Source organism: Malania oleifera, chromosome 2, assembly GCF_029873635.1.
Source record: "Malania oleifera isolate guangnan ecotype guangnan chromosome 2, ASM2987363v1, whole genome shotgun sequence".
NCBI classification, from domain to species: Eukaryota; Viridiplantae; Streptophyta; class Magnoliopsida; order Santalales; family Ximeniaceae; genus Malania; species Malania oleifera.
The window spans coordinates 59,887,832-59,914,707 of NC_080418.1; positions in this window are offsets into that span (position 1 = coordinate 59,887,832).

Here is a 26,876-nt window from a genome sequence, read left to right on the forward strand (position 1 = left end):
TTCTAAAGAGAGAAACGAAGAAAACTTGTTTTCTTCGCGTGGAAGCAACCTTGGATCCTTTTTATAGACGTTGCTGCCATATGGATTCGTTGACGAGACACGTGGGTTCATCGACGAGTCACTGAAGAGACTTCATTAAAAAAAGATACCTTCGTCGAAAAAATTCAGAGTTTCAAAATTGCTCTCTCGGGATTCCTTCATCGATGAGGGACTGGAGTTCGTCGATGATCTCTAGAAGAACACTCGTCGATGAAGACAGGACATTCATCGACGAGGCCTGCTATTCCTTCTAAAATCCTTTCTTTTTCCTTTATTACCCATTAATCCATTTCATTTATTATACTTCCTAATTATTTTAATAGTTTTAATTTCCGAGTCATTACATGAACACTAGATTTTTTACAAGGTTCTACCAGTGGCCTACGTCCTTGCCTCAAGAAACCCACTGTGAGGATTCCTTTCCACTTCGTTACTAGGTGAAGCAAGCCTCTCTCTGTTCAAGGTGGAGATCCCTCTCTAATGAGATCAACCCTCCTGTTAGACAACGATTCAACAATCCTGAACCATCAAATAAAAACAAGGAACAACTTGGTTCATACTAAGAAGTACTCTCAATTAGAGTAGGTTTGTAAAAATTAGATTCAGTATACTTCAATAAAAAATAATAAAGAAGTTGAAGCTCAGGGTAATATCACTAGGGTTTTGATCTAGAATTGAGAAAATCAGTAGAACATATCAGAATCGCGCGAATAAATTCAGCAACAGCACAAAAGCGTTTCAGAAAAACTTTCATCAATATAACATTGAAATTATGATTCGTATGAGCTTGATGTTGTATGTAATTTGCAAAAATATCATGTATACACAGAGGAATAAAGTTCCTTATCGTTTGCCCTAAGTTTTCTCTAAGTTTGGAAGGTAAGAAATCAAATTTGAAAACTTTATCAGTGTTGTTAAAATGTTAAAACATAGACTTCAGTCGACTAAGGCCCGAGGGTCAGTCGCTCGAGCTTTTTAAATTTAGCGCATTTTGAAAGTTACTGCTGAGTCAGTCAATTGGAATTTAAGAGGTCAGTCACCTGCTCCTGTTCTGTCTATTTATTAACAAAGTTAGTGGCACATCAGTCGCTTGATGACTAATCATCAGTCGATTTTCCTGCTTACTACTTCTTTATTTTTCAAAATTTTATTTTGATACTTAACTTATAAGTTGGAAAAACTTACTTGAGACTTTGAAAAAATATTTTCCATGATTTAAAACAGGTCTCTAAGTCAATGATATTTTCTAAGAGTTTCAAACATTAGTATTGAATTTGTGAAGTACTTACATAAGACTTTTATAAGATAAAACTATTTAAGCTCTAAGTCTTCATGCTTTAGCTTCCATGTTATGTCCAGCTTTAACCATTTCTTCAATATGCTTTAACTTCATCATTGCTCATAGCTTTAAGTACAATCTTCATTTAAGCTTGTTAAATACTTGAACTTGATCTTATGAATACCTTTAAGCCCCGAGACTTATACTTAAAAAACATGTTAAGTACCCTTGATTTGTTATCATCAAAACTAGAATTAGCCTTATTAGGCCAACAAGATAATATTAGATTATTAGAGACGGTCTTTCTCTTCACGCATTCTATTTAAGAACATGCTCTTCTCGTTGTATTTTATCTTCAACTCCTCTAGATTCTTATTTTTGTGGTGTGTCAAGCAAACTGGCTAGGTGTGCCACAACATTATTTCTATCCCATTTTTCTTTCTAGACAATATAAGCAACCTTTTTTTATTTATCGATCTACTGCTTCGAACATAGTCTTCGACTAGCCGGCCCGTCCAAATTGTAATCATCTTCACGAGCTATCCACCCATGCATAGATAGTTGAACAAAAGTGTGTTATTTCTAGATTTTTCCTGCATTCCATTCCTTTTTAATGTGATGAACACCTTCAAAAGATCTCTTAAATATACGCTCTTGCATTTAAAAAAAAAATCAGTCGAATCATTGCAGAACTTCACCACAGATACAAGACTAATTCAATACTATTAGTGACGGTTTAGGAAAATCGTCGCTAATAATAGGCTATTAGTGATGGTTATGAAAAATTGTCTCTAATAATAGGCTATTAGTAATTATTCTAATAAATTATCACTAATAATGTTGACCTTTTTACCAGTTAACAGATGCAATATTAGTGATGGTGCTACGAAACCATTACTAATACAAGACTATTAGTAATGATTTATGAAAATGGTCACTAATAATAGATGATTAGTGATGGTTTATGAAAACCATCACTAATATGGTTGACATTTTTCCCCAGTTAGCAATGTAGAGTTCTATAAACTATTACTAATACTACAATATTGGTGATGGTTTATTAGAGTTGTTACTACTAATATACTATAAGTAATGGTTTATAAGAACCGCCACTAATATTGTTGACCTTTTTCCCCAATCAATAATACATTATTAGTAATGGTTCTTTAAAACGTGACTAATACAAAATCATTAGTGATGGTTTATGAGAACTATTAGTACTAATAAACTTTTAGTAACAGTTTATGGGAATCGTCACTAATATTGTTGACCTTCTTCCCTAGTCAACATTACATTATTAGTAACAGTTTTCAGAACCATTACTAATATAACCCCATTAGTCACGGTTTATGGGAACCATTACTACTAATAGACTACTAGTAACAGAATATGGGAACTGTCACTAATATTATTGACTCTTTTCCTAGTCAACATGGCATTATTAGTGATGGTTCTATAAACCGTTACTAATACAAGACTATTAGTAACAATTAATTAGCTGTTACTAATAATGGATTTTTAGTCACGCTTTGAAATCGTTACTAATACACGCTTTTAGTGATGAAATTAAAACCGTCACTAATACTTTCGTTACTAAAAACTAGTTTTTTTTAATTTGTAGTGGGTTGGGATCTTTTCAGCGAAGTTCGATATTGGCAAGTTTGTTGGAACAAGAAATTTTAGACTTTTACAGAGGAGGATTAAGGACCTGTTATAGCAAGGTATGGTGAAGGCTTTTTATGAAAAACAACTAGATGAAATGGATGACACGAGTTGAAAGGAGTTGGAAGAAAAAGCTGTGTATAATATCAGGTTATGTCTAGTTGATGACATGTTGTATCATGTCATGGATGAGGAGTTTCCGGTAGTGGTTTGGCTGAAGCTAGAGAGCTAGTACATGTCCAAGTCATTAATGAACAAGTTGTATCTTAAGCAAAAAACTATATTGGCTTAAGATGACAGAGGGTTCGGACCTAACTCAGCACATCAACATGTTTAATTAGATCATTAGTGATCTGAAGCGAGTTGATGTGAAGTTTGAGGAAGAAGACAAAGCATTGATGTTGCTTATTTCCCTACCTACATCTCCTACATACAAAAATCTGGTTATGACTCTAACATGGGGGAAAGAAACCCTAGAGTTGGAGGATATCACGAGTGCATTGTTGGGATTCCATCAGAGGAAAAAGGCCAGCAAAGAAAGTTCACCAGGTGAAGGGCTCATGGCGAAGGGGAGTCAGGATCATGTGAGGAGCAAATTTTGAGGTTGATCGAGCAAAAATAGAGGTCAGTCCAGTTCTAGGAAGAGAAAGTACGTGCGGTGTTTTAAGTGTGGGAGAAAGGGGAACATAAAACTCGAATTTCCAGAAAGGAAGAAGGGGAATGCTAAAAACAAAGGAGGGTCATCAAACATGGTGAATGTAGTAGATTAAGAAGAATTTGGGATCAATGATGGTGATATGCTCTTGGTTTCATTTGGGTTGGATGAGTTCGTAGATTCTTGGATCTTGGACTCAGCATGTTCTTCACATATGATGCCCAACAAATACTGGTTCACTATATACAAATTGGTGAGTTTTGGTTATGTTCTTATGGGAAACGATGGAGCATGCAAAGTTCACGAGATGGGGAATATCATAATCAAGATGTATAATGGTGTGGTGAGAACGTTATGTGATGTTAGGGACATATCGGAGTTTAGGAGGAATCTGGTTTCATTAAGCACCTTGGATTGTAAAGGGTATAGCTACAAATCTGAAGGTGAGGTAATAAAGGTTAGCAAGGGTGTTCTAACTATGATGAAGGGGAAGAGAGTACTGGGGAATATATGCACACTGCTGGGTACTACGGTTGTAGGTGGGGCTATAGCTGTAGAGTCTGAGTCTAATAGTACCATTTTGTGGCATTTGTGTTTAGGGCATATGGGTGAGCATGAAATGAAGAAACTTCATAAGAGAAATATTTTGAAGGGGCTCAAATCATGTAAGCTAGATTTCTGCAAGTATTGTGTGCTTAGGAAGCATAATAGGGTTCAGTTCAGCCACACACAAAACGGAGGGAATGCTAGACTACATTCATTCGAACGTTTGGGGGCCGATGAGAGTGGCATCACGAGGGGGACCTATTTGTTGGATTTTTATGGTGCAATCGCTTATTTCCTTATCTACTATTGAGTCAGAGTACATGGCAGTGGCTAAGTCTATCAAGGAAGCTTTGTGGCTACAGTGTGATAGTTAGAGTGCCATTTACTTAGTGAAGAATCAGGTGTATCATGTGAGGACAAAGCACATTAATGTGCGGTTTAATAGGACCATGGAAATCATTGCTTTAGGCAAACTTCTACTTGATAAGGTTCACACATCTAAAAATGCAACTGATATATTGAAAAAACCTGTCACAACAGACAAGTTCAAGCATTGCTTGGACTTGATCAACATCGCCAGGTGCTTAATAAGAGACGGTCCCAATTTATTGTCCTGAGTAGAGTAGTGGGTTATGTTTTCAGATTTCTCCTTAGTGGTGAATATTTGCCAAGGTGGAGATTGTTGGAGATACGACTCATATTTGAGTGGAACACATACACTAGGGAAAACATAGTAATGCGAAAAACAAGGAAGCTGATTGCAGTAACTGTCAATAGTTTCAGTTTAGTATACAGGATTCAGCTCTCGGCATTGAACTATCAACGGTTTCATTTGACGCAAGTTAGGGTTTTTTGAATTTGGTGATCAGTAGATTGGGGAGTTTGTAGGATTTTCCTATGGGGATTGCTACATGAGTGATTTAGATAGGTTCTAAGATTTTTTTACGATAAGGGTTCTTTCATAATCATTATTTTGTAACCCTTGATGTAAGCTTGACATTGTGATAGTGAAAATTCAATCGCTGCTTCCATGAACATAGGCATATTGCCAAACCACAAAAATCTTGTGTCTTTGATTATTGCTTTTGTTTATTCTGTTTGTGAGTGATTGCTTATTTCCATATATTCATCATTGAGTGTTTCCATTACTTATTCCAGATTCAATAGTGTGTTTTCGCTACGCATTCGCATCAACAATAATCTTAACAAGTTTTTTGATCTTATAAAATATTTATATGATTTATCGTACTTCATTAGGCACCAAATTTATGTTCATTAGCTTACATATCAATGTTTCTCTTTTACCTAGGGCTATCATCCTAGCCATCCATATAACTTATCATAAAGGCCTTTACAGTTTACTTCAAATGTTTCCATATAGCATTGCTAGGCTAAGCACACTTCCTTCACATCATTCCTTTTTAAGAAATTCATTCAAAGGTGGTACGTAGAACTCACATCCCTAACAAGGTTCAATCTTGGTCTCCCTGTGTGTCATTGTATATAGAGATTCCTCTTATAACAAAAAAAATCTACCATTATCATGGTTTATTTAGGCTTTGTGCTTATAGTGACTATTAGGGAGATTATTTGGTAATATTGAACAACTTTTATAGTAAATTCTATGAGTTGAGTCTTAATAAATCTCAACCTCTCTTTATAAAACACACCCCCACTAAGTTGCTACCATCATGTCTATATTCAAGAATGAAATTAGCTAATTACTGGTTGAATGCTTAAGCCTATTTTAGTTATCATCTTCTAACCTACTACTTTTAACACTATAGCAATCTTCCCCCACTAGTTTCAAAAGATGACATGGATGATACCCATATTATTTATATCAATTAACTCCATCTTTTCCTTGCCCATGGTCCAAGCTCCTTCGTGCAATCAGATATCATCCAGATAATCCTTGTCTAGTCAACTACTCAATCTCATTTTTAAGATTCATACAGTCATTTTTATAGTGATCATGTAAGAAGTGGAATTCGTTGTATATGCTTTAATCCCATCTAATATTAATGGCTTTATTTTCTATAGTCATCTAATTCAATTATTATTTTGAGCTTTCATTAAATTTATGAAATAAAGATTTAAAAAGGTTTAATTGTTCTAAAACCTTTTAGGCTCCTTCTTCCTCATCCTCGTCAAATGTTCAACTTATATGAAAAAGCATAATCGCTTAACCTAATGTTTCTTTTCCCACTCTTTTGTTGTAATATTTCATTGTACACCTTCAATGTTCTAAAATGTTTAGACATGCATATCGGCTTGAATAAGTATAATGACAACGTCATTTTTTAGTTGGAAACTTAGGAAGAAGAAGTTGAACTTTGTGTTCTTATCTTGGATATGAAAGAAATTATCATGACATCTTGACATAGCATAAGAGCCAAACGACTTACATGTTAAATCTTAGGGCATAATCATGAAACAAATTCTCAGTGTCACTATGTATATACCTCACAACCATTAAATGTATATGTGACTTCTTCACCTTTCTACTATTGATGGATTGCTCAAATCATTAGTCAAAAAGACTAATTGGGTTTACTAGTATAATTATGAACCACATAAGTTTGTAATTTTGAATGTTAGTGACTCACTTGAAAAATGAGCAGCTCGAAAGCTATCCCAAGTATAGGAGTTACATCGTGTAATATTAAGCCCAAGGGCTAGATCGTCTCCTTAGGGAATGCGTTTTAATCTCAAAATTTACGTTCGTCCAATCGAAATTAAAAATGTACTGAATTCAGTTCAGATTCGGGGTTTTTTTTAGAATTTTGGAGACTTAAACAAAAACTTAAATTAAAGTCCTAAAACTAGCATGCTTCAATTTAAAGAGCAAAAATGGAAACTCTAATCTACCTAAAGAGACATCAAAACACGCGCTAATTAAAAATGGTAACATTGATCATGGAATTAAACACGCAATGGAGATGCAATCAAAATTAAACACACTCACAAATAGTAAAAATCAAACCTTTAACAAACTTAAGAAATTTGATCAAAACCAAACTTCAAGGGCAACCAAGAACTCAGACAGAAATTACCCCTAACAACCTAAACTAGACTGAACACGATAAAATGAAAACTTTAATACGACTTGACCCTAAACTAAAACAAAGTTCGACAAAAAATTTAAATTTGAAAAGATCAACTAAATTAAAATAGGATTTAAATTAAACATATGATAAATAAAAACTACTAAATTAAATCTAATAACAACTTGAATTAAATACAAGATAAGTAAATGAAAAAAATTAAAATCACTTAACAAGTATCCAAACTCTAACTTTTCAATAATCTGTAATAAATAAATAATAAAAAAAATTATTCAATTGCAATAAAAGGAGAGAGAGAGAGAGAGAGAGAGAGAGAGAGAGAGAACAGAGGACTGCTGGAAACAGGCCGAGAGGTTGGTGGTGGCCTCGGATTGGTGCTGGCATGGCTGGCTGAAGCAGCTGGCTATCTGGGATGGGCAGAGGAGAGGTGCTCGGGTGGTGATCCTCGGTTGAAGGCTCGATGGTTGCAGAAGAACCCCGCGGCTGTTGGGATGTACTCTAGCCATGGAATTCTGCAGTGTTGCTCGAAGGAACTGGGTGATGCTCTCAGGCTGGGCTGTGCAGCAGAGGGAGGAGTGCTCGATGTTGCTAGAGCTATCATTTGTGGTGATGGCCTCTCGGCTGGAGCTGCGGAGTGGCTGGAGTGACTTAGTGTGGGCTTCGGTTGGAGTAGAGGAGGCCGTAGAGAGTTGTAGATGGCTACTGGAGATGCTCTGCTGCAGTGCCTGGGTCGCTGCTGGAATGAAGGGCTGTGAGAAACCAAGGGAAAAGAGGAAGAAAAGCTAAGAGGCAAAGAAAGAAAGAGAGGGAGTGAAGGGAAGAACAGGGAAGAGGATGAAAGAAAACAAGAGAGAGAGCAAGGAAGAAAAACAAAGTAACAGAGAAAGAGAAGGGAAGAGGGAGAGTTTGAGGGAGAGAGAAGGGTGCCGGAGGCACACCCTATGCAGGGGAGAAAAGGGGATTAAATAGGGATGGGGGAAAGAAGCTGCCCTAGGACCCGGATAGAGATAACTCGACCTAATTGGGTCTGACCCGAATTATTATATTTTTTTCATTTTTACATTCTCTGTTCATCGTAAATTTGACTCTTTTAGAGCTCATTTCTTGCAAAACTCAAAACATGAAAGTTGTAGCTAATCCTTTCTTATTTCTCTAGAAATTTGAATCGTCTCAATCGGATCTTGGACGGAAAAGTTATGTATAAAATACGAACAGGTGTCGGTTTTGGTTTCCGAGATTTTTCCTGCGACAAAAAATTACCAAAATATCATAAATAATGCAATAAAATTCAAGAATGATGATTTTGGCACTTTATTAAAATATTGGACAATTTGAGACATTTAATTAAAAATATAAACCGTAAAGCCCGGGTTAAGATGCCCAATTACGCAGTTTTGACGCGTAATCAGTTAGTACAAAAGACTAACACATAGTTAAGACTATGTGGTGCATCATGATAGTTTGCAAGATCTCTACTTGATTGTTTATATCTTGTGTGCCATTAGTCTATGGATGACTGAAAAAATATCTTTATGGACATTCTTATTGCCCTATTTCCAGTTCAACCCAAAAGTTAGACTACAATGCAATCTAGAATTTGAAGATCTATTATTGGAGTTCCTTCTACTCTTAAATACTCAAGTCCTCTTGTTCTGCAGGTTTGGTGATTCCTTTCTTGTTTCTTGGAGTTTTGATGGCCATTCTCTTGTTGCAAAACTTGGATCTCTTAAGAGAGAATCTTCACTTTCTTATAACTTAACAACTTAATTTGATAAGTTTATAGATTTTTCATAGAGGAAGTCTTTTGGTGATAGTTGACATTGGCACCCTTTCTACTAGGAAGGATATTACTATGCTAATGTGCATTGCTTCAAAAAATTATCATGCCATTTTTCTTAACAAGTTCCTCTATCCTCGCAAATTGTTGATATATACAAAATTTTGGAAGGCTCAGTTTGTCATATCATAAGATCCTTTCGCCTCCTCTAAACTCAATGTGTAACATAGAAGTGGTAGGAAGATGCTCTAGCAATAGTCCTTTAATGCCTAAGTTAGTTGAAGGCGGAGGATGAATACGCAAGGCTCGGTTAAGTATTTTGTGCATACATGGTTTTGAGGAAATATACTTGCATTTAAGCTCATATTTGCTTGTTTTTTTAATTTAGAAAGAGCATTGGTTGTGTAATATAAAATTTAACATCAATCCTTGCTAGTTTCTTAACTGTCATAATTGACACATTTAACATATATAAGGAGATGCACCAACCGTGTCCAAGTTGCCATTAAAAAAATGTTGACTAACTTGCAATAAGGTGGGTTGATACATTTCATTTCCCACTCAATTTGTTCTCAACATGGTGGCCCTTTACAAGGTAAGACTAATTTGTTGTCCATTAAGTCATCTAGTTTGATCTCAATTTTGACCATCATTTAGCTCTTATTATTTCAATATTGCAGGTTATTCATAAGACATATTATTAGATATAAATAATTTTTTTGGAGGTACCAATTCAATTTTGAAAGGGGTTGAAAAGTGATGATGGATAAGAGATAAGGCTAACCCCATTGTGTAGCTCAAGGTTAGTAAGTATCTAATGGGGCAAATTTCATCATTGGGCATTTGCCTAATTAAAAAAATCATATCAGATCACTAAATTTTCAATTGTTTAATTAAATAATCAAATTAAAAAAAAAATGTTGCATTGTCCATTATTTTGTCCAATGAAGATGACTCTCCATAAACCTACTTCTGGCAAAGTGAGTGTGGTAGCCTTAATACCCACTTGGGTTGACACAAGTCCATTCTCCATAAACATCTGTGGTAACTTTTAGAATTTAACAAAATGTTGCAATGTCCATTATTCTGACCAATGAAGGTGCTTCACCATAAGACATGCTTATGTTAAAGCATGTGTGGTGACCTTAGGAACTGCCAGGGTTGACACAGGTCCATTATGCCCCTCTTTATTCTTCTATTTTCCCGGCCTTTCTCCTGTAAGTACTCTCCTATTTACCTATTTTTGCAACTCTCTCTATACCCTCAGTTTTTGAAATTATAATATTGTAACCCACATTCTTCCTCGTTAGTTATACTATTACACCATATTTTTGTTGTGCACTTGGATCCTCCACTCTAGCTTCTATATAAGCCCCAACATCCTCTCTTCCTACTTAATTAATCTTCACTACAAGATGGTAGCCTCATTGTTGGCTTTATAGGTCACACTCGGTTTCGGTAATGACAAATACTTAGGTATTTGATGGTTTTCAAGTGTTTGTGCAGGCTTAGATGAGCATCTCAAGGAATGACACTTGAAGCAACCAGAAGACCCTAAAGACTTTTAATTTGTAATTGTAAATTTAATGTTTGTAATATGGTTCTATAATAGTAACTTAAGACGTGGTCTATATTTATCTTACCTGCACATCATGCATATTGGATATATGGTAAGCTCAGAAATGCCATAGACTGACCATAAAAACCGAATGACCTTAGGGCACCCTTCGGTTGACCTTACCCAGATGTTGGCCTAACAAGGCTTACAATTCTTATTTTGATGATAACAAATCATGATATGTTTAATGTGGTTCAAGTGAAAGTTTTTCAGGAAAAAGGCAAAGTTTAAAGGTAGTGACAAAGCTCAAAAGGATGATAAAGCTTATGGATTAAAAAGAGATCTTGAAGAGCATGAGGATTAAAGATGACTTGATGAAAGCTCAAAGAAAAGATCGAAAACTCAAAGATGATGGAACAACAGGAACTTACTTGAAGATCAAAAGATTAAAATTTTAAGGATGTTTTGAATGTAAGTACTTCAAGATTAAGTTCAAGTATAAACTGATTCGAAGTTCTCATAAAATCAAAAAGAAACTCTGAAATATATTTTTAAAGAAACTCTAAAGAATGTTTTTAAATTAAAGAAAAGAAAGGTTTTTGAAAAAGAAAAGGTTTTGAAAAACAGAAGGGCTAGGCGGCTGTCCTCTTGTGACAGGCGACTGCCAAATTAAATGAAGAATTTTTCAAAGAGACAGTAGCATGCCAGACGACTGCCTGAACATAGCCAGGCGCCTGGATGGTTATGCCAGGCAACTGCCTTGGTTCTGGTAGGTGACTACCAGTGTTTTGTGTTGTGAGTTTGTTCTATGACGGGCGACTGCCAAGTCGTTGCAGGCGACTGCCACTCGAACGTTGGCTTAAAAACTCTCAATGGGAAGATTTTCTAAATGAATTTTTTGGACACTATTATTTTGAAAAAATTCGAAACTACTTCAAGGAAACTTTGGGGGTAAGGAATTACTTTTAATCATCTATAAATAGCCCCAAACTTCAAGGATTTTACACACCAAGAAATTTTCAGCAATCAAAGTTCTCAAAAAAGCTCTCAAACTCTCTTGTGTTCATTCATCTTCAACTACTGAATTGCTACTGATTAAAACTCTAAAGTAAAGCCTTCAAAGTCAGAATCTTTCAAATTTTGGAAGATATTTGGCGATCTAAATTGAGTATTGAGTTTCAAATTCTTTTATATTTGAATTAACTTTGAAGTATTATTGTGCTGAATGTTGTACTAACCTACTCTGCTGTGAGAGTGTTTTCTAGTACACAAACTCTTCTCCATCTTGGTTCTTGTTTATAAATGATTCAGGACTATAGAATCATTGGACCAAACATGGGAATATCATTTGGAGAGGCAGGCTTTAGCCTAACGGAAGGAGTGATTGTAATCGGTATTGTTCCACCCGTCAACGGAACTGAATTAGTGAATCTTTTGGTGGTTTGTCAAAGGCGAGGACGTAGGCTGGGTATAAGCCAAACCTCGTAAAATCTTGTGTCTCTCTTTATCCTTATTCTTTAGTTTTTTAGCAATACTTACAACCTGCGTGTATGCTTTAAATTGTTAATTCTGAGTGTATAGTTGTTAAATAAACCGGAGGATAAATTGTTTTTGGCTTGATCAGCATTGATTGCGGAAACCAAAAGGGACTATATTGGTTGATCATCCTAAACTTATTAATCTGAAAGTTTGTTTAAAAGCTAAACACAAAGAAGAATTGTGAGTTTGGAATAAACACAGGGCTTGCATAAAATCAGCGTGTCTTACAATTTATTGCAGGGCTATTGATACAAAGATCAAGTTTCTGATTATCTTATTGATTGGTAGTGGTTGAATTGTTTTTTACTTGTTGTGATTGATTAATATAAAACAAAGAATTAAACCTAAAATAATTTTAAAATTCCAATTCACCCCCCCTCTTGGGAAGCTATCCTAATTTCACCAGATTTTTGGGACTATCTCAAAATGGCTCTCGAAAAGACCTTAGTGAGACTCTAGGTCCCAACACTCACATACATATCATATAATATATAGGAGTGCTTAATCTGTGCTGAAATTGAACATAATTAGGAAAAATTGAGAGAGCTCAGGCGATCGAACCCTTGGAGTTCAAAACTCCTCGGGCACCCGAGCTGTTGAGAAGTCAATAGTTGACTTAGGCTCTCGAGCGACCGAACATATTTGTGCATACCTTCCCCGGGCACTTGAACCCTTTAAATGGAACTTTTCACCAACCCAGACGACTGAACCTTTACGTTGAAATCATAGCCCGGGCGACCGAATACATGAGTTCGGGCTACCGAACCTAGGACTGGGCACCCGAAGTCACAAATAAAAGCTACTGACTTTGATTCGGGCCAACGAACTTCAACACGGGCGACTGAACTGATTTTAAAATATTTTATTCCTGTGTCTGTTCAGGTGACCAAACCTCGGTTTAGCCATCCGAACCTCGGCGAGTTAAAATAAATTTAACCACGGTAAAATTGGGTTAAGTTGGGTTAAGTGTGTATAAACATTTTGAATCTTTTCTAATAATTCCCAACAAGTCTCAAACGGTTATATTTTTACCCCTGACTATAAATATGAGTTCATTTGCAAGATTAGGGGTAGATTAGCAAATTGATTAGCCAAAATATTCTCTCTTTTCAAAATTCTCTTTTTGGCTAAATACTCTCAAAATCTCCACTTCCTTAATATATTCTAAGATTGTGAGAACATTTTTGGAGTGTTTGTGATTGCTATAGATTGCTAGAAACTCCCATTTGATTGATTGATTACTATATTTTTATCGGGGAGTTTTAGCTTAGGTTTATCCCACAGATTTGCTCGTTATAAATCTTGTGTGGGGATAAACCAAGTAAGCTTAGGATATTTGCATCTTGGTTGCAAGTGTCTAATAGCTAGATTTTTGTTGTGCAAAGATTTCTCAAACAAGCAAATATTTTCAAACTAGTACTGTGCATCTTTCATTGAAGAAAATCTTATTAAACTAGTTTTATTATCTGATTAGTATACTTGAAATATTGATATGCTATCGAAATACCTTGTTTAGATTCCAAGATATTGCTTGTGTTGAACACTTTCGAGCATCATACTGATTATATTGTGATTGAGTGTTGTTTGCACAAAACTAGCATCACTGAGCTTACACTATATCCATATCATTGATGTGTATGTGAATGTGCATATTTGGGTACATATCTGCTTTACATGAAAGAACTATTTCTGTACCATCTATTTGAGCGAATATTGTTGTATTTCTAGGTATGGCCTGAGGAGGCGGTAATCCAGCCCGATAATGATTGTGTAGTTTGAGGTCAGCCCTATGCTAATTGACCTGATTGTATAGGTCCCGCTCCACCCATTTAAGTGAGCAATTATAGTGGTAATCCTTGTGCTTGTTAGCCAAGACGAGGACGTAGGCATAGTTGGTCAAACCTCGATAACATATCATACGTGTTCTTTACATTTCAGCTCTCTACCTTTACTCCACGTGTATATTTATCTATATATTGTGTAGACTGAACCTAGGCTATATTGCACTATTGATAAAACTAGTTAACCTAGACGATAAATTTTTAATACCCAATTCACCCCCCCCCTCTTGGGGTTGCACCAACTCTATCACTCATCCTCCTTAACCTTTGGGAAGCACTAGTGCAAGGGTTTAATTGGCTTAAGATTTATTTGGACTCTGACACTGTATAGAATGACTCTTTCATAGAATGGACTAGGGCACATGTTGGTTATGTGTTTGATACCCCTATCAATTAGAATGGATGGTGATTGATTTTGAACAATATAGTTGTAGGCACTCCGCCATGGTGCTAATATTAGCATATGAGAGAAAATAGATGACAAAAAGCAATGTAGACAGATAAGAGAATTTAATAGAGACAAAATGACTAGTCAAAAAAGTTGGAGAGAGAGAGGGAGAGAGTATGCATGCATGCATGCTATAGACACCCTAATTTTTACCAGGTCGTCTTAACTATAAATCAAGTCCCCCATTAAGAACAAGCCAAGGTTTTAAGTCAAAATCAGTTCAATTCATAATCTAAAAGTGTGGTTGTTCATCCTTAATTCTTCATTTACCATTCTAAAGTTGGTAGGGCTACAAGTGATTTAATTACTAGCAATGTTCATAATTGCTTAACTAGCCATTGTTAATTCCTTAAACTAGTTATTTCAAAACCATGTGAGGGGAATTTAATTGGTGAAAGGGATTTTTGTAAAGTCGTTTTTGACAAATTGTGGATTAATTGAAATTTTGTAAGTGAACTCTTAGTTTTTAACCCCTGTTTGTGAATAAACTCCTAGGCATGCATAAAAAAATAATCATTTCATTAAGGGGTCATGTTCCCAAGTCATGAGGTATAGTAAATACAGGGAAATGCAGAAAATATAAAGAAATACAATACAGGGAAATATAATATAGGGAAATACAGAAAAATCAAAATCTACAATTGGTGCCTGTGGACTAGAATATTCTGAAGCATCCTTGGGATCCATGTTCACCAATTTGGAAAGAAAGGTGAGCAAATCAAAGAGCTGTTAAATAAAGAAATAAAAAAATTAAACATGTTCCAAGAGATACCTCCATTGAGAACCAATTTGGAAACAATCTTCAAAGGAATATTGAAAAAGATAAAATAAAATTTGAAATTTTCCCTCAGACTCGTGGCTGGAATCTCCATTGATTGGAGAGTCAACCCAATTACAAGAATTAGGGAACGAATCACTAAAGGAAAGAAAGCCAGCAATTAGATTGCTGCTTGGAAGGAAAGAAGGAAGAAAATACAAACCTGACCTTGCCTAAGTTGACCTAGGACCAACCCTATAAATAGGAAAGTGTTGCATAGAGCAAAGACACACATGATTGGCAAAGGAGAGAGGGAGTGCATACAAGAGCTGAGAGCAAGAAGGATAGACACAAGCCGAGCGAAAAGAGCAAAAGCAATACAAGAAGGTTCTGAAGAAGGCCTCAGAGTAGCACTAATCCTCCAATGCTCTTGAAGTTGAAGTCATCCCCTCAGGAGGCACACCCATTGGTGCTAGACTACCCCCATCTAGAAGAAGCCACTCCTTAGTGTATCCATTCAGAACCCATAAGCCAACCTCCAAAGGACCACCCCAGGCTGACACCTAACAAACTCACATCCAAGATAAGAATACCGGAGGAGAGGAAGATAGTAGGTAACTATAGGCTTTTCCTTCCTAGTTTATAGTCCAAAATGTTGAACTATAGATGAAATTGTGAATATAAGAACCTAAACCCAAACTTCAGTTCAAACTTGAAGTTGAATTGAACCCGAACCTAGCCTATAGAATTAGAACCAGAACCAAACCCAACAACCCAAACCAAAAACCTACTGAACTTAGCCCACTAAACTAGAACTAGAACCAAAACCCAAGCCCAAGTGTTTTAAAAGAAAAGACCTGAGCCCACATTTCAAAAGAACCCAAGCCCAGCCACATTTTAAACCCCCAAGCCCTCCAGTGTTTCAAAAGAAAACCAAGTGCACATTTTAAAAGCCCCTAAGCCTATATGTTTTAAAAAAACCAGAGTCCTACTTCTTTTAAAGAACCCCCGAGACCAAGCACTTTTAAATGACCCAAGCCCAATGTTTTAAAAGACCTAGGCCTAACCAATGTTTTAAATGACTCGAACCTTTTTTTTTTTAAATCCTCGAGCCCAACATCTTTTTAAAAATCCCCAAGTCCAGCATCTTTTAAAGAACTCTTGATCCGAAACACTTTTAAATGACCTAAGCCCAATGTTTTATAAACCTTAAGCCCATCATGTTTTTTTTTTTTTTTAATTTTTTTTATAAAAAAAAGCCCCCATGCCCACACTTTTAAAAAGACCCTGAGCCTAACATAATTTTAGAAACCTTAAGCCTAACATGTTTTAAAAAGACCTGACCCCTGAATCTGAAAACCCTATAACCCTCAAAAGACATCACCAAAACATCAAACCAGCATTTGACCCACATGCAATGATGAAGCACAAACACAAGCACACGCCACAACAGTAATAGAGAAAGAACAAACCAAAATCAAAAAAAGAGGGAAGAAGATAATTATCTTCCACAACCTTGTTCGAAAACCAATTCAAACCCTTCTTGGGTCTTAGACGAACTCCATCCTGATTAGAACACCCTTAGGTGTTCTATAGTTCGCCATAGTTGAAGGTGAACAAATTGGGATTTTAGGTGTTGAGAAAACAAAAAGTGAGAGATTTGAAGAGTGAGAAGGATAGGGTTTCGGTTCATTCGAAAGAACAAAGGTCTAAGGTTTTTGGTTTTTGAAGAATATAGAGGGGGGAAATATGTAGAGTGATAGGGTTTTTGAGAACTAAGAGTGAGAGAATAGAGGGTAAGCGAGCAGAGAGTGAGCGAGGGCTAGGGTTTCAGTAGATCAGAAGGGGATGAGAGAGATTTGAAGATTAGGGTTTTTACGTAGTTCGAGAGGGAAAAGAAGAGATAAAAGAGAGCTCCCAAGAGTAGAGAGAGTAAATAACTGAGGAGGAAATGGCTAGAAAAGAAAAAAAAATTGTTTTTTATATGTCCCGTTGTGAGGCCACTGATGCCGACACGTGGCATAATTTCCTCCACGCATTCAGGGTGCTATATGGACTCCCTCTGGCCGTCTGATTTTTGTTTTTTCATAACAGCCATGGCTGCGCCATGTGATCGATCCGGGTCATATTGGACCGCTCCACTCGATGGCCAACATGTGGTTAATGGACGTCACTCTGACGTCATTCCTAGCAGGCATTATATATATATATATATATATATATATATATATATATATATATATATTTGTATATGCCATGTGTTCTCACTCAGAGACGACACGTGGCCTGGTTCATTGACCCTGCCCGATCCCCCTTGAACCGATTGACCTCATTGAATCGGTTTGAACCGGTCTCTTTTATTTTCTTAATTATTTTCTTATTATATTATTTATTTGATTTAAAAATTGGGAAAATAGGGAAAAATCACCCAAAAAATAAAGAAAAATTAGGAAAAACTTTGAAAAATATTTTGGAGGTTAGGAAATTAGTTTTATGCACTTTTTACTTAAAAAATAGAAAAGGGGTTCCAAAAATATCCTAGAAATTTTGAAAATATTATTTTTAAAAAATCTATAAAATTTTGAAATAAATATGGGGAGCTATTTTCGTAAGATATTTTCTTGATTTTTAGAAGGGTGTCCCTGTGATTTCAAAAAAGGGCTATGGGCTTTTTAAGCCTCACATGTCTTAGTTCTTAGGGATACCCTATTATAGATATACTCTGTAAAATGTGAATATTTGTGTGGCTTGTTTAATTGCATGTACTTTAGTATTTTGTTAATTTATATGGGGAGTAAAATGAATGTCTATTAAAATTAATTTGGGATAATTATTAATTAATTAAGTACCGATGGTAGAACGGGTGTGTAGGGGGTGCTAGTACCTTTCCCTCACATAACCAAACTCCTGATCCTAATCCTGGTATATGTTGAACCGATTCTACCCTTAAATGGGTAGTAATCATGTGTTCTAACCACACCCCAAAAGGTTAGTGGCGACTCTAACTCCAATTGCCCAAAAATACAAACTATCATTTCTTTTTTTGTTCGCCATCCCTGGGGCACCCTCACTCCTAGGACGTTGCGACATATGCATGTGCATTGTAGAGACCTAAACTCATAAATGGGAAAATAAATAAAAAATGGACAAAAAGGGGTATTTCTGTAGGGTTCATCGACGAAGGCAGCAGGTTCATTGACGAAATTCCTTTAGTGCCTCATGGACGAAATTCAGAGTCTTGTCGACGAGGAAATACCAAGCAAGCCAAAGAAATATCCGAATGGGGTTCGTTGACGAAGGAATGGCTTCATTGAGGTAAGGATCTGATTCCATTTTTGATTAACTAAATTATATAGTAGTCTAGGTTGCAGTGAAGTAATGTTCTGTAATATTTAGGTTTTGGGGATTCTGATTCGTTGTTTTGGACAATCCGTACATATTTCTACTTCTAGGTTTAAGGTAAGGGGAACTTTTTTACAACAGTCTATTTGTAAAACTAAACAGCTAAAAAGATAGTTTACGTTTATATGTATGATTTGACTACTTATTTACTAGATTTCACTAAGTAAAAATGCTGGTTTTCATGATTTTATGGTTTTTGGTAAAAGCATGGAAAGCTTTACAAAACATCTTTATTTGCATTAATATTATTATAGGAGATGCTTGAAACCCTTATTTCTCATGTTAATGATGTTTATTGTATTATGTACTGTGTAGCGAACTTTGGATCAAACTAGTGTGACATGTGTATTGAAATGGAATGTGAGAATTTTGTATACTACTTGTATGAACTATGGGAACTGGAGTTCTATTTTGCTAAATAGAAAATATGTGAAACAGGTGCCGGTTATATATCGAGCTATATACGTAAAAAGGGTAAACCGAGAGAGTGTGTGCTGATTTATACTTGAAGTGATTTTATGAGTTTGTGAAAATACTGGAATTGCACAGGTTAATATGTTTTCATTATAAATTGTATATATGATAAATGGAACCACAACTTGATACCAAAGGAGTTGAAAGATACTTCAGTTTAAAGGAGTTGAAACATACTTTAGTATAAAGGGGTTGAAAGATACTCCCAAAGGCTCGTTTTTGTAGCTAGTAAAGTATAGTGCAACCACACATGTGAATCAGTGTGGGTACAGAGATAGTCGGCTTGCAGGAGTAATGAAACCACTGGCGAAACAATGGACCAGGTGGGGGCAATTGGACTGTATAATAGATACTTGACAGTGGCTACAGGAATAGGGCATTGTTAGAGTTATTAGTGCACAATCCGTGCCATGGGGTAAATAGGCGTAATATGTCATACCAAGCTTGTCATAGTTCTACATATTCATATACATTATCTAAAATCTTTTATGGAAAAAATTATAGTATTTACGATGTTATACCTGTTGCTTCACAGTATTCAAAATGTTCATTGTATGTATCAGATTTAATTGAAATAAGCATATGCAATCACACACTGTTGTAATATCTTCCGCCTCACTAATATGTGTCTCACGCTATTATACAACCTTTGTTTTTAGGTCCTTCAGGACGTTGGTTTTAGTTTATAGTGGGACTGGGAAGGTGGTTTTTGAGTGTAGCTTACGTAAGTATTTTATTTGTGTAATAAACGTAGTTGGAGTATTTTTGGAGATTGTAAGTATTGGTTATGTTTTAGGTATGAATGTTTGTAATTAAGAATACAACAAGTAAACTCTGGTATATGTCTAGTCAAAATCCTGATGAATGTTTATGCTTTTTCCACAACATTTACATTATCGTTATGTATGAGTTATACCCGAGTGTCCCTGTTTAGGGCGGGTTTTTCATGTATGTTTAACAGGTACAGGTATTTAGTATTGACGTTAAGAATCTGGGTCTGTTTAAAGGACTAGGTCATTACAGTTGGTCTCAGAGCCCTTAACTAGTCGGAAGTGTGATTTGATTCATGCTGCCTGGTTAGGGATATGTGTAGAACATAGGATTTTCTTGTTATGTAGTCTAGAATATACCAGAGTATAGGACATGGATAAGACCTTGGGTTTTGCTTTGTATACCTAGAGACATGAATTTATTGATAGACTTCTGTGTTTTTCTGAATCAATCGAAAGGTTCAAAAAATCACGGCAATCCATTGACGATTTTGTTTCTAAGTAGAAGGGCGGAACTTGAGTTAGAATGATGATGTCAAACTAATGGGGTACGTCAAAATTAAGGACATGAATTTAGGGGACTAAGTCTATAGTATGATAGTAGTAGTTGATGCTTAGGTTGTTAGTCTTCTAATAGATTTTCACCTTTGCTTTTCATAATGGAATCTAGGGACATTACTGCCAACGTTGGAGGTAGTAGTAGTAAGGGTGTTGGCCATGAGGTTGACAGTGACTCTACTAGTGTATTGAGGGATTTCACACAATCGCTTATGGCTGAGGTGGTGTGAACGAATAGAGGGCAGGACCATCCCATGACTGAGATGGGTTGCTCCATTGATCAGTTCACCAGGTTAAAGCTTTCAATTTTTGTAGGAAGTGTAGATCCAGTTCGAACTAGATGTTTTGAACTGCATGGAGAAGCAAAAGGTAAACTTTGCAACGTTCAAGTTTTCGGGAGAGGCAGAGAGACGGTGGGTATCTATAAAGAAGATGGAGGAGCACCGACCGATACCAGTAGCGATGACGTGGGCTCGTTTCAAAGAACCATTCTTTGAATGTTATTTTCTAGCCACAGTCAGAAATGCGAAGATGGAGGAATTCATAAACCTAACGCAGGAGTCACTGACGGTGCAACAGTACATTGCCAAATTCCAGGAGTTGTCCCAATTCGCTCCATTCATGATACCAGATGAAGTGAAGAAGGCCTGGAAGTTTTCAGAGGGGTTTGAGGAAGGAAGTACGGAAATAGATAGTGATTCTGTAGTTACAGGACTTTACTACATTGGTTGATAAAGCCACTGTGGCAAAGAAGAGTTGGCTGGAGGATGCGGAGGTTCAGGTCCCGAAGAAGAGGCTAGCGCCTCCCAATTCTTCGTCTGGGGCAAGTCAGGGTAACTGGAAGAATAACAATGGTGGTATGTCTCAAGGTACCACATCTTATCGTGGTTGCTCCTTGTATGGTAAGAAACAAGCAGGGCAATGTTGGATGACTACGGGGGCTTGTATGCGGTGTGGTAGGCAGGGACATCTGGTAAGAGAATGTCGTATGCGGGGAAACAGTGGAACCTCGCAACGGCCATATAGAGGAAATACTCAGGCACAACATGGTGGTCTGCAAGGGGGTACAACCCAGGCCAGGGTGTATTCTCTAACTCCTGGTGATGTGGAGAATGTTGGTGACGTAGTCATAGGTATCATTTACATGCTTTTTCATAAAGTTGTTGTATTATTTGATTATGGGGCAACGCATTATTTTATTTCTCGAGGATTTGTTAAACAGTGTGGTCTAGAGGTGTAACTGTTAGATTATGAACTGGTAGTGGCTACGCCATCTAGGTCTGCAGTTAGATGTAGCAATATAATCTGTGACTTCCCGGTTGAAATTCGGGGGAGGGTGCTACCAGTTGACCTTGTGGTGTATGACATGTATGGCTTTGATATCATCTTAGGCATGGACTGGTTGTCGACCAGTTATGCCATTATTGATTGCCACATGAGGGAGGTGTTGTTCAGACCGCCAGGAGAGCAGGAATTTAAATTCCTAGGGTCGTGTGTACATTCCACACCACTGATCCTTTCAGCTATATAGGTTAAGAAGTTACTCATGAAGGGATGCCAGGGATATTTCGTGTTGGTGAAAGATGTGCCGGTTGAAGAAAGTAAACTGGAGATGATTGCAGTAGTACGCAAGTTCCCTAATGTGTTTCAAGAGGACTTGCCAGGGTTACCTCCGGATCGTGAAGTGGAATTCACTATAGAGTTAGCTCTAGGTACGGCGCCAATATCAAAAACTCCATATCGTATGGCTCCAGCTAAATTGAGAGAGTTGAAAGAACAGCTTCAGGAGCTGCTTGACAAGGGGTACATTCGACCAAGTGTCTCTCCTTGGGGAGCACCGGTATTATTTGTGAAGAAGAAGGATGGGTCGATGAGAATGTGCATCGACTACAGAGAGCTTAACAAGGTGACGGTAAAGAACAAATATCTGCTACCTAGGATCAATGATTTGTTTGACAAGCTTCAGAGCATGCAGATCTTCTCTAAGATTGATTTACGATCCGGGTATCACCAGCTGAAGGTGAAAGCGGAGGACGTTCTGAAGATATCATTTCAAACTTGGTATGGCCATTATGAATTTATGGTTATGCCTTTCGGTTTGACTAATGCACCTGCAGCATTTATGGATCTAATGAACAAAGTCTTTCATGAATATTTAGACCAGTTCGTCGTGGCATTTATTGATGACATCCTAGTGTATTCTAGGAGCGCTGCAGAGCATGAAGATCATTTGAGGCTGGTATTGCAAATGCTTAGGGATAAGAGGTTATATGCTAAATTAAAGAAGTGCGATTTCTGACTGGAACAGATTGCATTTTTAGGGCATGTAGTGTCCAAAGAAGGTGTTTCGGTGGATCCGAGTAAGATAGAGGCAGTAATGGATTGAGCGAAACAGAAGAACGTTCAGGAGGTCAGAAGTTTTCTGGGTCTTGCAGGTTACTACAGTCGTTTTGTAGAAGGGTTCTCCACTTTAGCAAGTCCTTTGACGCGACTCATGAGGAAGAATATGAGGTATGATTGGACTGATGAATGTGAGTTGAGTTTTCAGGAGCTGAAACGACGACTGGTTACTGCTCCAGTCCTGACCATTCCATCTGGGGATGGCGGATTTGTTATCTACAGTGACACCTCTAAAAAGGCTTTTGGCTCTATTCTAATGCAGCGAGGCAGAGTAGTTGCTTACCCTTCTCGTCAACTCAAAGAGTACGAGAAGAACTACCCGACACATGATATGGAATTAGCAATGGTGGTGTTTGCATTGAAAATTTGGAGGCACTACCTAAACAGTAAAAGGTGTGAGATTTTTACCAACCATAAAAGTTTTAAGTTCTTTTTCACCCAAAAAGAGCTGAACATGAGACAACGCAGGTGGCTTGAATTGATAAAAGACTACGATTGCATTATTAACTATCACCCAAGAAAGGCTAATGTGGTAGCCGATGCTCTAAGTGAGAAGTTTGTTGATGAGTCAGTCTCAGTAGTGAGCGTTCAGCATCACATCTGTATAGGCCTTGAAAGGTTGGGCTTCGAGGTGGTGTAAGGAAATCATCAGACTGTTCTTACCAACTTGGTGGTACAACCGAATTTTTAGGAGAGGATCCGTGTAGCACAGAAGGGGGATCCAGAGTTTGTTGAGGTTGTGGAAGTAGTTTAGAAGGGGTTGAAACTAGATTTTAGTATCTCTAGCGATGGGATATTGAGATTTTGCAGCAGGGTTTGTGTACCGAATGATGCCAAAATTAAATGGATCATTGTGGAGGAGGCACACTGTTCACTCTACACCATACATCTTGGTAGTACGAAGATGTATCGGAAATTGAGGGTATTTTTTTGGTGGTCCAACATGAAAAGAGAGGTTTCCCATTTTATAGAACAGTGCTTGACATGTCAGCAGATCAAAGAAAAGCATCAGAGGCTAGCATGACCACTTTAGCCACTTGACATTCCTGAGTGGAAGTGGGAGCACATCTCGAGGGATTTTGTGACGGGATTACCTACGGCGATGCATGGGCAGAATGCTATATGAGTTATAGTGGATCAGTTGACGAAGACTGTATATTTCATTCCAATCAGAGTCAGCTACTCTCTGAATAGGTTGGCAGAGCTTTATGTTCAGGAGGTAGTACGACTCCATGGTGTCCTTATTTCTATTATTTCAGATCGAGATCTGCATTTTACATATCGTTTCTGGAGGAGTCTACAGGATGCCTTGGGATCACGACTGACGTTCAGTACGTCTTTTCACCCACAAATGGATGGACAGTCGGAGAGGACTATTCAGACGTTAGAGGATATGTTGCGGGCTTGTGTATTGGACTTTGGTGATAGTTGGATACGATATTTACCGCTTGTAGAGTTTGCGTATAACAATAGTTACCGGGCTAGCATAGAGATGGCGCCTTACGAAGCACTATATGGTTGTCGGTGTCGATCTCCATTGTATTAGGATCAGGTAGGTGAGCGGTAGATATTGGGTTTGGAACTGGTTCAATAGGCCTCTGCAAAGGTTGAGTTGATTAGGGAGAGAATCAAGGCAGCTCAAAGTCGACAGAATAGTTATGCTGATACACGTCGATGAGAGTTGGAATTTGAGGTAGGAGACATGGTGTTTCTGAGGATTGCTTCGATGAAAGGGGTGATGAGGTTCGGAAAGAAGAGGAAGCTAAGTCCTCGGTATATCGGGCCTTTTGAGATTTTGGAAAGAATAGGTTCGGTTGCTTATCGAGTGGCTTTACCCCTAGCACTGTCCAAAGTCCATGATGTATTCCACGTGTCTGTACTAAGGAAGTATGTACCAAATCCATCACACGCACTGACGAACCTTAAGAGATCAGTGATGCTTTGTCATATGAGGAGGTACCAGTACAGGTATTAGATCGGAAGGTGCAGCAACTACGGACCAATGGGATAATATTAGTAAAGGTATTATGGTGTAACCATGCAGTGGAAGAAGCTTCATGGGAATTAGAAACTAAGATATGTTAGAAGTATCCTTAGTTGTTCAAAGATGATTAAGTTAGTAGGGCAAGAGAATGTATATATGTTGGTGTGTTTTGTATTTATATTACACATTTTTGAAGTGTTATATTGTAACCACAGTATTCCTCCGCCATATGTGAAGATATGTAATAAATTTGGGCCAGAGCTGTTGTGTGGGTGGCTGCCGACTCTTTAGTAGAATGAAATTATAAGGTAAGATTATACTTAGCAACAGTTAATGAATTTTGAGGACGAAATTCTTATAAGGAGGGGAGATTGTGGAGACCCAAACCCGTAAATGCGAAAATCAATAAAAAGAGGACAAAAAGGGGTATTTTTGTAGGATTCGTTGACGAAGGCAGCAGGTTCGTCGAGGAAATTCCTTCAGTGCCTCGTCGACAAAATTCAGACTCTCGTCGATGAGGAAATATCGAGCGAGCCAAGGAAATATTTGAATGGGGTTCGTCGACGAAGGAATGGTTTCATCGACAACCTGTGTGGCTGGCTCGTTGACGAAGGCGCCACCTCATCAATGAGTTTGACTCGATCAAGGGCACTATAAATATCCTATTTTTTTGCTTAAGAGCTAAGAAAACCCAAAAGCTCTCTTTCTCTCTTTCTCTCTCTCTCTCTAGAACCAGCGGGTTCCCTCTCTCTCTCTATGATCCTTATTTGTTCGTCATCTGTTTCTATGATCGGAGGTTCCTGTAGAGATCAAGAAAGGAAACTCTATAATTCTAGTGGACTGGATCGTCGTTTTGAAGATTTCAGGATTTTCCCAAAAATCGAGGTAAGGATCTAATTTCGTTTCTGATTAGGTAGTTATATAGTAGTCTAGGTTGTAGTGAAGTAATGTTCTGTGATATTTAGGTTTCGAGGATTCCAGTTTGTTGTTTTGGACCAATCCGTACATATTTCTACTTCTGGGTTTAAGGTAAGGGGAACTTGTTTACAACTATCTATTTATAAAACTAAACCGTTGAAAAGATAGTTTACGTTTATATGTATGATTTGACTACTTATTTACTAGATATCATTGGGTAAAAAAGCCGATTTTCATGATTTTACGGTTTTTGGTAAAAATATGGATTTTGGCGTATGATTTCCAAGCTTTACAAAACTTCTTTATTTGCATTAATATTATTATAGGAGATGCCTGAAACCCTTATTTCTCATGTTAATGATGTTTATTGTATTATGTACTGTATAGCGGACTTTGGATCAAACAAGTGTGACACGTGTATTGAAATAGAATGTGAGAATTTTGTATACTACTTGTATGAACTATGGGAATTGGAGTTCTATTTTGCTATACAGAAAATATGTGAAACAGGTGCTAGTTATATATCGAGCTATATACGTAAAAAGGGTAAACTGAGAGAGTGTGTGCCAGTTTATACCCAAAGTGATTGTATGAGTTTGTGAAAATACTGGAATTGCACAGGTTAATATGTTTTCAATATAATATGTATATATGATAAATGGAACAATAGCTTGATACCAAAGGAGTTGAAAGATACTTCAGTTTAAAGGAGTTGAAACATACTTCAGTATAAAGGGGTTGAAAGATACTCCCAAAGGCTCGGTTCCATAGCTAGTAAAGTATAGTGCAACCACACACGTGAATCAGTGTGGGTACAGAGATAGTCGGCTTGCAGGACTAATGAAACCACTGGTGAAACAATCGACCAGGTGGGGGCATTCGGTTTGTATAATAGATACTTGACAGTGCCTGCACGAACAGGGCATTGTTAAAGTTATCAATGCACAACCCGGTACCACGAGGTAAATAGGCATAATATGTCATACCAAGCTGGTCGTAGTTATACATATTCATATACATGATTTAAAAGCTTTTATGGAAAAAATTATAGTATTTACGATGTTATACCTGTTGCTTCACAGTATTGAAAATGATCGTTGTATGTATCATATATAATTGAAATAAGCATATGCAATCACACACTGTTGTAATACCTTCCGCCTTACTGAGATGTGTCTTATCCTATTATACAACCTTTGTT